General features: G+C 46.3%; 1 protein-coding gene across 5 annotated transcripts in view; it reads left to right on the top strand.

Moving 5' to 3' along the window:
* blacat1 (BLACAT1 overlapping LEMD1 locus) overlaps positions 1 to 14,914 on the top strand; it is a 94,515-nt gene that overhangs the window by 55,845 nt on the left and 23,756 nt on the right. The window lies entirely within an intron of this gene.

Here is a 14,914-nt window from a genome sequence, read left to right on the forward strand (position 1 = left end):
GTCTCGACACGAAATGTCACCCATTCCTTCTCTCCTGAGATGCTGCCTGACCTGCTGAGTTACTCCAACATTTTGTGAATAAATACCTTCAATTTGTACCAGCATCTGCAGTTATTTTCTTATACCCAAGATATTCAAGGTAATAATAATAATATATTCCTTTATTCGTCCCACGCCGGGGAAATTTACAGTGTTACAGCAGCAAAGTGGATAGCGAGATCATTCATTATAAATAAAAGTAAAGACAAGGATCAATTGTCATCGGTTTACTGTGTATTCCTTTTAACTGTTACTGTTGACTCGTCTGCTGGGAGCAGTGCTGGTTGTGCAGTCTCACAGCAGCGGGAAGGAAGGACCTCCGATATCTCTCCTTCACGCACTTGGGGTGAAGGAGTCTGTCACTGAAGGAGCTACTCAGTGCAGTGACAGTGTCCTACATGGGGTGGGAGTCGTTGTCCAGCAGCGATGTTAACTTTGCCATCATCCTCCTCTCTCCCACCACCTGCACTGAGTCGAGGGGGCAACCCAGCACAGAGCTGGCCTTCCTGACCAGCTTGTCGAGTCTCTTCCCTTCCACCGCTGAGATGCTGCTGCTCCAGCAGACCACTCCATAGAAAATGGCCGATGCAACCACCGTGTTGTAGAAGGTCCTTAAGAGTGCCCCCTGCACTCCAAAGGACCTGAGTCTCCTCAGCAGATAAAGTCGTATAAGATTATTAAGGGGTTGGACACGTTAGTGGCAGGAAACTTGTTCCCAATGTTGGGGGAGTCCAGAACAAGGGGCCACAGTTTAAGAATAAGGGGTAGGCCATTTAGAACTGAGATGAGGAAAAACTTTTTCAGTCAGAGAGTTGTGAATCTGTGGAATTCTCTGCCTCAGAAGACAGTGGAGGCCAATTCTCTGAATGCATTCAAGAGAGAGCTAGATAGAGCACTTACGGATAGCGGAGTCAGGGGGTATGGGGAGAAGGCAGGAACGGGGTACTAATTGAGAATGATCAGCCGTGATCACATTGAATGGCGGTGCTGGCTCGAAGGGCCGAATGGCCTCCTCCTGCACCTATTGTCTATTGTCTATTGTCCATGTCTGCTCTGGCCCTTTTTGTATAGCGCATCGGTGTTTTCGGTCCAGTCCAATTTATTATTGAGGTAAACACCAAGTTGTTGATGCCATTATTTTGCTCAGTTTCGTGCGCACTGTGAATCTATGTATTGCCTGTTATTGCAAAGCAATAAGACGACAGCCTCAATCGGCTGAGCGTGCCTCCCCTCTGACAGATTGCAGTGTGTCTCCTGGGCAGATTCCACGTCGCTGAAAAGATTTCAATTTACAAGGGACACAGTAGCAATATTTGATGGAACATTAGATTGTAATTGGTTTCCACACAGCATATTGTTTCTCAGTGCCTGTGTCACACCAGCCTCCAGATTCTGAATTGTTTTGTTTTTAAATGCCTTTTGCACGCGCTTCATGATTAGAGATGCAACTGATCCCTGGCTAGCCTATTCTAGTAGAGTTTTATAACGCCCTCATTTTGAAGCTGAATTATATGCTCATTTTCCAGCGCCGTGGCTATGAAATTGAATTTGAAGATCGATTTAGTTTAGACCGAGCAAAGGTTTAAAAGAAAAAGACAAAGGATTTATTAATCAACTCTGGTTCAATGACACTCATTACCGTAGACAGCTTCAATATACCTCCATGAAGGAGGTAATTTGGGGCTTGCCTCTCCTGTTACTGCGTCATAGATTAGTAGGTTGAGGGATGTCACAGAAGATCAGGCAGCTGACCGAAATTTAACGTACCATTCAGTTACAAGGATGAGAGGGGATCTTATCGAAACGTATAAGATTATTAAGGGGTTGGACACGTTAGAGGCAGGAAACATGTTCCCAATGTTGGGGGAGTCCAGAACAAGGGGCCACATTTTAAGAATAAGGGGTAGGCCATTTAGAACTGAGATGAGGCAAACATTTTTCAGTCAGAGAGTTGTGAATCTGTGGAATTCTCTGCCTCAGAAGGCAGTGGAGACCAATTCTCTGAATGCATTCAAGAGAGAGCTGGATAGAGCTCTTAAGGATAGCGGAGTCAGGGGGTATTGGGAGAAGGCAGGAACGGGGTACTGATTGAGAATGATCAGCCATGATCACATTGAATGGTGGTGCTGGCTCGAAGGGCCGAATGGCCTCCTCCTGCACCTATTGTCTATTGTCTATTGTCTATTGTCTATTGTCTAAAATGGTGCATGAAAAAACTGTGCATTTTGTTAGGATTGTGTACACACACCACATATTTAACCAGCACGGTGGCGCAGCGGTAGAGTTGCTGCCTCACAGCGGCAGAGACCCCCGGGTTCGATCCTGACCACATGTGCTGTCTGTACGGAGTTTGTACGTTCTCCCCGTGGCCTGCGTGGGTTTTTCTCCGGGATCTCCGGTTTCCTCCCACACTCCAAAGACGTACAGGTTTGTTGGCGAATTGGCTTGGTGAAATTGTAAATTGTCTCTTGTGTGTGTAGGATAGCGCTAGCGTGACGGGATCGCTGGTCGGCACGGAGTCGGTGGGCCGAAGGGCCTGCCTCCGCGCTGTATCTCTAAAGTCTTAATTCTAAAATTTGCTGTGCTCTTGCTCTCAGTACATAAAGCTGGCTGACACTCCAATGTAGCTGGGGGAATGTAGTTGAGGGATTATAACTCAGTTGTAAAGGTGGTCTTTTGGAGGGAATATTGATGACCCTATCTTCCCTTGCTAATCACTATTTTGAAGACCAAGATAGTCACCCCTATGTTCTGGCATTTACAGTGTGGCGGCTCCCAAGGGTCGGGCCACACCACTACCGACCCCTCGGCACGGGAATGGACCAGTCCAGGGGGGCGGTCCGGTACTACAGATATAAGGACAAGGTTTTGGGCGCGAAGCCATTCCGGCAGACTCGACCCGTCTGATAACCGACTATTAAAACCTTAACGCCCCCAAAATACCTGGCTCCTTGCCTTTACAGTACATTTTAGCCAACACCAGCAAACCTGACAGAGAACTAGGTGGCAAATAAATTTCAACTGACAACCTTTTTCCTTTTACTTCCAACACCAATATTTTAAAAAATAAAAGCACTAATTGGGAAAATTAAGGAAGTTGTTTACTTGAGAATGATGGTTTTAATTTGCCGAACAATGGCCTGCTTCCGTTATCATCGTTACTTTTTTTTCACACCTTTCATTCATTGCTCTTTATCTCCCTACGTCATCGTCTATATCTCTCGTTTCCCTTTTCCCTAACTAGTCTGAAGAAGGGGCTCGACACGAAACATCTCCCATTCCTTCTCTCCAGAGACGCTGCCTGACCCGCTGAGTTACTCCGGCATTTTGTGCTTTCTGTCGCAAGTCTGATCTTCACTCAGGTTGCAGGTCCAGTGTTTAATGGAAACCACAGCTGTACCTGTCAATGAATACCCGTGTGAGATGGAGAACTCATAATGATGAAGCCTCCAGTGAGGACATATCAGAGTCTACGGTTCAGGCAGCCGAGCTATCTGGTTCCCGACTCTGTATTAAAGCTCGCTAAATTGGTTAATTTGATTGTAAATGCACACATTGTTTCCTTAAATTACTTCCTCCAGCATCTGATGTGTCTCATCTTCACTTCCTCACTCTCTCACCCTCACGGCATCTATCTACTAAAACTCTTGTTTGTTTGTTTGTTTGTTCCTGAACTACGGCCAAAACGGTACACGGTAACGCGACAATTTTAGGCCCACCTTAGTCACCGTCATCCCTTTCATTGTTTCATTTCAAGTTTCATTGAAATCGGTGTTATATTTTAAAAGTTATTCACATTTTAAAGTTTAAATCTATCTCCTAGGGAGGGAGGAGGGAGGGAGGGAGGGAGGAGGGAGGAGGGAGGAGGGAGGAGGGAGGATAAGGGGGGTTGAGGAGGATTGAGTGGGGGGGGGAGGGGAAGGGAGGGAGGGGGAGGAGGGAGGGAGGGGGAAGGGGGAGAAGGAGGGGGAGAGGGGAGAGGGGAGGGGGGGAGGAGAAGGTGCTGCACCAATGCAGGAGAGGTTTGGGCCCAACAGGTCCACTTGGTCCAGTTGTTTATAAAATTGACATTTTAGCCAAGGCTGTAAAATCATGGGATTGGGCAGCACATGGAAAGGTTATTTGGTCTTTCATGTGTTTCCAGCTCTAAGAGTGTGCTCCCTGAGTATTTACACCAAATCAATCTTCATCACAAAGAGCTTTTTACGAAGGTCCTGCACATTTTTTGTGTTTCACGAATTTAATATAATCGGTTTTAAGTTGCTATAGAAACTGTTTTTTGCCTCTCCTTCAAACGGTGAATTATAGATCAGCATAATTCACTCTTGTTTCAGAGAAAACTCAGCATTCTATCCGCTGGTTGACTTACCAATTGCAATAAATTTGATAATGCTACCAGAAGAAATGGTTTATCTCTCTCTCGACCACCAGCTGTTGGTTGGAACTCCTCATTGTAAAAGTATTTTACTGAATCTTTCTTTTGGCATTCCACCTGCTGTGTTCCAAGACCAAGCATCCCACGTTTTTCTTTCTCCACATGACTGAAGTCTTTCATCCTTAATATCAATCATTTTGCCAAGCATCTACATGGGGTCTTCAGAACATTGACATCCTCAAAGTGTGGCTGCCAGAACTAATTTAGTTTAGAGGTACAGTGCGGAAACAGGCCCCCCTTCGGCCCACCGAGTTCGTGCCGACCAGAGATCCCCGCACACTAATACTATCCTACGCACATGAGGGACAATTTACAATTATGCCAAGCCGATTAGCCGACAAACCTGTAAGTCTTTGGAGTGTGGGAGGAAACCGGAGATCCCTGGGGAAAACCCACGCAGGTACAAACTACGTACAGACAGCGCCCGTAGTCAGGATCGAACCCGGGTCTCTGGCGCTGTAAGGCAGCAACTCTACCGCTGCGCCACCGTGCCGTCCTTACTTGGGAACCTTTTGAGCATTCATCTTTAATAATTCCTACATACAGTTTGGGGTTAGTTTTTATACCCAATTCCTTACTCCTGAATCCATATATTCATTTTGCAGGACCTCCTCCTTTTTCGTATCTATGTCGTTAGTGCCAACAAGCACAATGATTTTTGGTTGCTCACCCTCCCCCCCTTAAGAATATCATGCAGCCACCAGATATTTATTCTCACTGCGTGAGGTATCCAGGGAGGCAAGACATCATTCTGTAATTTTGATTGCTGCCATGGTGTCTCCTGTTGGTGTGTCTCCTACCATTATGGTTCTGCCTGACATAACCCTTGCCCGCTGTGCATCAGAGTCAGGCTCAGTGCCACATACCTACTACTACTGCTGCTCACTCCTGATGGGTCAATACCAGAAAGGCATACTTGTTTTGAAGTGGAATGGCCACAGGCCTAGGGTTGCCAACTGTCCCGTATTAGCCGGGACATCCCGTGTCATGGGCTAAATTGGTTTGTCCCGTACGGGACCGCCCTTGTCCCGTATTAGGCCCGGGGGCCGCTGTAGGCCAGGACAGTGTAGGCTAACGGAGTGTGTTTTCGGGGAGCGGGGCCGAGTGTGTACGCCTGACGGAGGTTGCCTGGCAACCCGCCTCCCGGCCCGGGCGGCCGCCATTGGTGGAGCGAGAGCAGGTGGCCACTGGCTGGGTGAGATGGTGCGGGGCACGGGGCGGTGACGTCACCTTGTCCCGTATTTGGGAGTGAGATAGTTGGCACCCCCACACAGGGCTCACCTGCACACACTACCTACTCCCTTTCTTTGTGGTCACCCATCTACTCTATTCCTGGACCTTAGGCGTGACCACCTTGCCACAACTCTTATCTGTGAAGCTTTCAGTCTCCTAGGATGGCCATGGGCTCATCCAACTGCTGCTCCAATTCCCAACTGTGCACTTTAAGGAATTGCACCTGAGCACAATTCCCACCGGTGTAGTCATACCGAACATACCATCAGGCATACCATTTGATTAGTACAGGCGTCAGAGGCTATGGGGAGAAGGGAGGAGAATGGGGTTAGGAGGGAGAGATAGATCAGCCATGATTGAACGGCGGAGTGGACTTGATGGGTCGAATGGCCTAATTCTTCTCCTATCACTTATGACCTTATGATACCAGCAGGATCCCTGACTTCCTACCTCCTGCAGGGGGAATATTGCAAAGTTCTACCTTCCATCATTACGGCAAGAATAAAGAAAAAACCACAGCAATCACACCCAAGAAACAGCAGGCTGTGCCTTTACCGCCTGCCTCCCTCCCTCTGCTCAGCCTTGGCTCAGCCTTGGCTCAGCCTTGGCTCAGCCTTGGCTCAGCCTCCTTGCTGAAGTCTTTTGAGTCAAAAGACCCTCCACACAACACTTCTCCTCAACACAACCACTCTCACAGCATGAGCTGCTCCCATTAGGTGGTTCCGCGACACTTTGCCTAGTTTTTATTAGCCGCCTCATATGTTCCCAATGTTGGGGGAGTCCAGAACCAGGGGCCACAGTTTAAGAATAAGGCGCAGGCCATTTAGAACAGAGATGAGGAAAAACTTTTTCAGTCAGAGAGTTGTGAATCTGTGGAATTCTCTGCCTCAGAGGGCAGTGGAGGCCATTTCTCTGAATGCATTCAAGAGAGAGCTGGATAGAGCTCTTAAGGATAGCGGAGTCAGGGGGTATGGGGAGAAAGCAGGAATGGGGTACTGATTGAGAGTGATCAGCCATGATCACATTGAATGGCGGTGCTGGCTCGAAGGGCTGAATGGCCTCCTCCTGCACCTATTGTCTATTGTCTATGACCAAATTTTGGAATTATTCTCAGCTAATTCCATAAGATGCTTGCATTAAACAAAATTACTTAACAAAATAATCCTTTATCTGGGGAATGATTACAATATAGAACACACTCTGGAGTGGCCAAGGTGAATAGATTTGATGCATTTAACAGCGGGATAAATATATGAGGATAAATGATGGGGTTCGATGAATAAATGAATGAATGAATGAATGAATGAATGAATGAATGAATGAATAATTTATTGGCCAAGTATGTGCATATACAAGGAATGTGCCTTGGTGCTCTGCTCACAAATGACAACACAAACATACAGTTAACAATTAAGAATAAAGCATTAACACATCAAAACAATAAGGAAATAACATTACGGTCTAAACATGTGGGTGAAAATAAACCAGAGCAAAAAAGAGACTACAGACTTTGGTTATTGAGTAGAACTGTCACTCGTGGAAAAAAGCTGTTTTTATGTCCGGCTGTGGCTGCTTTGACAGTCCGGAGTCGCCTTCCAGAGGGAAGTGCTTCGAAGAGTTTGTGGCCAGGGTGAGAGGGGTCAGAGATGATCTTGCCCGCTCGCTTCCTGGCTCTTGCAGTGTACAGTTCGTCAATGTGGGGAAGGTTGCAGCCAACAACCTTCTCAGCTGTGCGAACGATCCGTTGCAGCCTCCGGATGTCGTGCTTGGTGGCTGAACCAAACCAGACCATGATGGAGACCAGGGTGACATTAGGTTTAAGGAAGCTCATATACTGGGAAAAAAAACAATGGCAAGAAACATTTGTATCAAAAGGCCATTTTTATCTACTGCAAATCTGTATGAAATTTAGCAGAATGCATGTGAAATATTCAAAGCTCTGATGATGAATGTTTGCCCCAGGCCACTGAAATCAGCGGAACAATTCATTTCAGCCTGCGGTGTCAATCCTCTGTTGTTTTAGTTCTATAAGACTGAGAAGTACCGAGTCTTCCTCTGCATTGGAAGAATTGATGGTAATAGGGTTCAGAACAAGGGACAAAATGAGATCCAATGCATGAGAGAGTGCCGAGAAGAGAGGATTCTATACGGTGTAGGAAAGAACTGCAGATGTTGGTTTAAATCGAAGGGAGACCCAAAATGCTGGAGTAACTCAGCGGGACAGGCAGCATCTCTGGAGAGAAAGAATGGGTAACTTTTCGGGTCGAGACCCTTCTTCAGACTCTATATAATAACGATTCTATTACTTCCTTATTTGTTGAAACATATACTGGGAATAATGAATTTGCCGCATAACTAATTATGATTATTTTTTTAAACATTAATTCCTCTTCAAAGCTTTCCAAAGATGGAACTTTACTAAATATACGGCAGACCAAACGAAATTGCTGCTGCTTCGAGCTTCGGATCTGCTTTAATACAGATTGCATTAATATTTCAGGCTCACAGGCAAAAGAGTATAAGATATTGGGAGGATATTTCGTAAACAGAGATGATGGCGTGGGCAGGTAATTTATTGATGATGAGGAAGAGCCTCAGCTTGTCTTATGTGGGTACATATCAATAATGGTTCTGTCATTACTATTCAGAAGCGTCACACTGAGTCACAGGAGAGCTATAAATTTCAGATTGCCATTAACCTTTAATATTGCAGCTTCCATGAATACTAACCTGCCATTGTAACAAACTGATCACGAATCAAGTCTCCCAATTTTTCTACCTGCCATGGTCTTTTTCTATTTTATTGCAACACCTGCACACTGAACAATTAATAGAAAACTAGACCAAGTGGACCCGTTGGGCCCAAACCTCTCCTGCATTGGTGCAGCACCCTCTCCTCTCCTCACCCCTCCCCCCTCTTCCCCCTCCTCCCCTCCCCCCCCTCCTCCCCTCCCCCCTCCTCCTCCCTCCCTCCCTCCCTCCCTCCCTCCCCCCTCCCTCCCTAGGAGATAGATTTAAACTTTAAAATGTGAATAACTTTAAAAATATAACACCGATTTCAATGAAACTTCTTCCATTGGCACCAAAGGGACGACGGTGAGTAAAGTGGGCCTGAAATTGTCGCGCTATCGTGTACCGTTTTGGCTGTAGTTCAGGAACAAACAATCAAACAAACGAGAGTTTTAGTAGATAGATTGCTTCTTAGTTTAGTTTTAGTTTAGAGATATAGCACGGAAACAGGCCCTTCGGCCCACCAGGTCCGCGCCGACCAGCGATCCCTGCATATCAACACAATCCTACACACACCAGGGACAATTTACATTTATACCAAGCCAATTAACCTACAAACCTGGACGTCTTTGGATTGTGGGAGGAAACTGAAGATCTCTGAGAAAACCCATGGGAAGAACGTATAAACTCCGCACAGATGGCACCTGTGGTCAGGATGGAACCCGGGCCTCTGACGCTGTGAGGTAACAACGCTGTCGATGCGCAACGGTGCTTCTGTCTCCTTACCGCTGTCTCCTTACCGCTGTGTGATGGACACCCATCACGGGAAACCATGCTTTCACATTCATTTTTGGGATCTCATAACCATAGAATCTTACTTTCCATCAGCATTCTTCATATTCGTAAGTGATTTGAGCAGAATTAGGCCATTCGGCCCATCAAGTCTACTCTGCCGTTCAATCATGGCTCATCTATCTTTCCCTCTCAACCCCATTCTCCTGCCTTGTCCCCATAACCCCTGATACCCGTAATCATTCCTCGATCAACAGGTGCCTTCTGAGATTGCCAATCCCTTCGGCACGGTAGAGTTGCTGCTTTACAGCGAATGCAGCGCCGGAGACTCAGGTTCGATCATGACTACGGGTGCTGCACTGTAAGGAGTTTGTACGTTCTCCCCGTGACCTGCGTGGGTTTTCTCCGAGATCTTCGGTTTCCTCCCACACTCCAAAGACGTACAGGTATGTAGGTTAATTGGCTGGGTAAATGTAAAAATTGTCCCTAGTGGGTGTAGGATAGTGTTAATGTACGGGGATCGCTGGGCGGCACGGACTTGGAGGGCCGAAAAGGCCTGTTTCCGGCTGTATATATATGATATGATATGACCTCCCACGGATATTGCACACCTTCCATTGCACACCTATATCCTTTCTTTGTCCCGCCCCCCCCCTCCCCCCCCGACATCAGTCTGAAGAAGGGTCTCGACCCGAAACGTTACACATTCCTTCTCTCCAGAGATGCTGACTGACCTACCGAGTTACTCCAGCATTTTTGTGATACCTTCCATTGCACACCATCGTTATGTCATGATAAAGATGGTCTCATCTAATTGAGACAATGGCCTGTTTTGTATCATAGCATTGCTGCAAATCATTCAGTATGCGTTGTATTTTGGGCATTGTTTCACCCCTTTTTCTTTATAAAATAAAATAAAATTCACATGCATAACATACTGTGAAACCATATCTCCTCTTATACCAAAGAAGTTTAGTTTAATTTAGTTTTAGACCTACAACACGGAAACAGGCGCTTCGGCCCAAGTCCGCACCGACCAGCGATCCCCGCAAACAAGCACTATCTTACCCACACTAGGCAGGGACAATTTACATTTATACCAAGCCAATTAACCTACAAACCTGTACGTCTTTGGAGTGTGGGAGGAAACTGAAGATCTCGGAACAAACCCATGCAGGTCACGGGGAAAACGTACAAACTCCATACGGACAAGCAACCATAGTCAGGTTCGAACCTGGGCCTCTGGCGCTGTCAGGCACCAACTCTACCGCTGTGCCACCATGTTTCCTTTGTCCTGGGTGACTCGATGTGTGGTTATTGGTAAGGTGTCTCAGGGTAGAAATCATCAATTCTTTCATCTCCAAAGACGTACAGGTATGTAGGTTAATTGACTGGGTAAATGTGAAAATTGTCCCTAGTGTGTGTAGGGTAGTGTTAATGTGCGATGATCGCTGGGCGGCACGGACTCGGTGGGCCGAAGGGCCTGTTTCCGCGCTGTATCTCTAAATCTAAAAATCTAAAAAAATCTTTAAAATCTCAGATGGAAAATTTCAGACCCGAGTTTGTTAGTCTTTTAATGTGAAGTGTGATTATAATCATGGACTATAATGGTGTCCTTGGCTTCACTCTGTACTTGTAACCGGATCCAGTTCTGGCTTCGTACGCATTACCAACTTTTAATTATTCCCATTACTCGCAGAGTCCCAAGCTCTGGAAATTCCCCGCCCGTCTTTTCAATTCATCTCTCCTTCTCCAAGACACTCTTTTTGGCCACCTGACATGGCTTAATGCACCTCTTGGCTGACAGCATGCTTGTGAAATGCCACAGAACACTTTAGTACATTAAAAGACAGTATAAATAAACGTACAAATCGTTGCCGTTGGTGAGGAGTGGCAGGTTATTTGTCCTCCATTGTTCATTTCTCACTCAAATTCACTTGCAAATCCAAGCAATTATCTTTTGGCCAGTGAAAACGCAACAAGAACTGCAGATGAGATCCCACAGTTTTCAACTGCCTTCAGTTCAGTCACATCTATTGCAGTGTCAAAGCCAAACACAGCCCAAGGCTACACTAATAATAATAATAATAATACATTACATTTATATAGTGCTTTTCTAACACTCAAAGACGCTTTGTACTATGTGTAGGAAGGAACTGCAGCTGCTGGTTTAAACCAAAGATGGACACAAAATGCTGGAGTAACTCAGCGGGTCAGACAGCATTTCTGGAGAACAGGACTAGGTGACGTTTCGGGTCGAGACCCTTCTTCAGACTGAGAATCAGGGGAAAGAGAAATGAGAAATATAGACGGTGATTTAGGGAGATATATAACAAACAAGATCAAGTGGACCCATTGGGCACAAACCTCTCCTGCATTGGTGCAGCACCCTCTCCTCCCCCCCCCCCCCCTTCCCTCTCTCCCCCCTCCCCCTCCTCCTCTTCCCCCCCAACCCCCTCTCCCTCCCCTCTCCCCCCCCCCCTCCCCTCCACCCCACTTTACCCCACTCCTCCCTCCATTCCCCCTCCCCTCCTCTTCTCCAAAGGCGTACAGGTTTGTAAATTGTAAATTGTTATGCCATAAATGATAGGAGTAGAATTAGGCCATTCGGCCCATCAAGCCTACTCCGACATTCAATTATGGCTGATCTATCTCTCCTTCCTAACCCCATTCTCCCGCCTTCTCCACATAGCCTCTGACACCTCTGTACTAATCAAGAATCTATCTATCTCTGCCTTAAAAACATCCACTGACTTGGCTTCCACAGCCTTCTGTAGTAAAGAATTCCACAGATTCACCATCCTCTGACTAAATAAATCTCTCATCTCCTTCCTAAAAGAACGCCCTTTCATTCTGACGGTATGACCTCTAGTCCTAGGCTCTCCCGCTAGTGGAAACATCTTCACCACATCCACTCTATCCAAGCCTCTCACGATTCTGCATGTTTCAATGAGGTCCCCCCTCATTCTTCTAAACTCAGATTCTTAAATTGTCGTTAGTGTGTGTAGGATGGTGTTAGTGTGCGGGGATCGCTGGTCGCCGTGGACTCGGTGGGCCGAAGGCCCTGTTTCTGCACTGTGTCTCTAAACTAAACCAAACTAAGAAGCTGATAGTTGTAGGAAAGTCGCTTCTGGTGGTGTACAGCATCAGGTGTCTGTTCCTCCAGCCCAACATCTGCTGCAAGAAGACGGCCTTGCTTGTGGGGATCTTAAATGATGCCACCTCCTTAAGGTGATTTCTGAATTCTCTCCTCATTTAGAAAATAGTCTACGCCTTTATTCCTACTACCAAAATGCATGACTCCACACTTTGCTATGCTGCATTACATCCGTATTTCTCAGGCCACTCTCCCAACCTGTCCAAATCCTTCTGTAGAGTCCCTGCCTTCTGTAGAGTCCCTGCCTTCTGTAGAGTCCCTGCCTTCTGTAGAGTCCCTGCCTTCTGTAGAGTCCCTGCCTTCTGTAGAGTCCCTGCTTTCTGTGGAGCCCCTGCCTTCCCTTCACTACCTGCCCTCCACCTATCTTCATATCATGCTGCAAACTTGGCCACAAACCTTTCAATTCCCTCATCCAAAATTTCCCCCCCTATCAAAATCCCCCCCCCCCCCACCTCTGTTCCTTGAGTACTATCAAACATGGTGGAAACCCTAGACTTTGACCCTGCGAAAATCATCACCTCATATTTTTCATGCGTTTCTCTGTGACTTCTTAACAACTCATTAGTATTGTTCTGCATCTGAAGCCAACCCTACTTTATGTCAAGAACACCATTTTTTTATTTCGTCTGTAAACTTGCTAATCATACCTCCTGTGTTCACAGCCACACGGTTACAGTATATAACTAACAGCCCGCGGCCCAGACAGATCCACAGATCACAGGCTTCCAATCGTTAAGAAACAAACCTCGCCGCCACCCTCTCCCTCCTCTCGGCAAGCCAAGGTACAGTCACTGCCGTAGAACAGAGAGAATGTCCAGAAAGGCAAAACACAGAAAGTTGAAGGCATTTTTTGTTTCAACCTGCGAAGCATAGCTTTTAATTCGAGAGAAATGGCTTCCCTTCAAACGAGAGACACGAATTGTGAACGTCTATAACTGTGAAGGGAATAGTCTGGATTTTAACGATGCCATATGGCTTCTAATTACGGTCAGAGCAGGAACAGAATTTACTGCTACTTTCTCTGATCTGGTATTCAGTGCCTGCTGCTGCAGAACCATGCTCAATTGCAGAGTTTTAAGCAACAGGACTGCAATTAAGTGATTCAGAGCAGAAGGTGCACTAGTTGTTACACAGAGGATGTGTAAGGAATAGAGTCGGATTAAGACCTACAAAACAAAAACAAGCAAAAGTAAAATCAGACAAATGTTGCAAAGATCAGCTGCAACCCTTGCCTTTGAACAGGGCTCCACCTTTCCTCGATCATCATTGCTTTTTGCTTTACCTTTCATTCATTTGTTCTATGTGCCGTCTATATCTCTCGTTTCCCTTTCCCCTGATTTGTTTCCATTTCTCCAGAGATGCTGCCTGACCCGCTGAGTTACTCCAGCTTTTTGTGTCTTGTCTTCTGAATCAGAGAATTGTGGGCACGTCAGGGAATGGAACCCACCTTCTTTTGACACTGCAGTCTAGTACTGCACTGTTGGAAGATGTCTAATGTGGATCAGTCAGAGAAAACAAAACCACAGAAATGCAATTCTCTCTTCACACTACTGCGTTTGACGGCCTGCTGATGACAAGCAGCTCAGATCACAAGATGCAGTAGATAGACACAAAATGCTGGAGTAACTCAGCAGGACAGGCAGCATCTCAGGAGAGGAATGGGAAGACGTTTCGGGTCGAGACCCTTCAGTCTGAAGAAGTGGTTTCGACCCGAAACGTCACACCATTCCTTCTCTCCAGAGATGCGGCCTGTCCCGCTGAGTTACTCCAGCATTTTGTGTCTATCTTCGGTGTAAACCAGCATCTGCAGTGCCATGCTCCACACTTCAACAAGATGCAGTACCTGATAGTCCATGCTTGCAAATGGATAGCAAAGCTGGATTTCAAGGTTCTGAGATATACCACACACTACCACTGGACTTGTGGTACCACACACTACCACTGGACTTGATATACCACACACTACCATGGATTTGTACGGTTTATTCTAATCTCAGAGATTACTGACAGTAACCTTGCAGTATAAAACATAAGCGTATAAGAGAGATAAAGCCAAGGCAAACTCATTCTCTAATGCTAAATTACAGGGGGAAAAAAACTGTTCTACACTGTTAACATATAATTACAGTAAAACTCGGAGAATCTGCTATCCGACTTCTGAACTCCCAATAATTCAGCATCTGGCTCCCCAGCTGCTGTTTCCTGTACTCCCTTTAAACTTGCTGGCACGACTAACATTTATAACACTGTGTAACATCTTATAAAAGTGAATTAAAAGTATGCTGGAGCATTAATAGGAATAATAACAATAATCTAGAACATCTGATGGTCTGGCATCAAAGTCCCTTGCATGCTGGAATTAGCAGAGTTGTGCTACATGTCACTGGACATTATAAATGCTCTGGACCGTCCAACCTGGCATAGCAAGCTCACCACAGGAGCCCATGCAGCAGAGAACAGACGCACTGCAGAGGCCCAGAGGAAACGCACCGCGCGCAAGGCCCGGGCTACCTCCACTTCCACTGCAG

The sequence above is a fragment of the Rhinoraja longicauda genome, chromosome 24, assembly GCF_053455715.1.
Source record: "Rhinoraja longicauda isolate Sanriku21f chromosome 24, sRhiLon1.1, whole genome shotgun sequence".
NCBI classification, from domain to species: domain Eukaryota; kingdom Metazoa; phylum Chordata; class Chondrichthyes; order Rajiformes; family Arhynchobatidae; genus Rhinoraja; species Rhinoraja longicauda.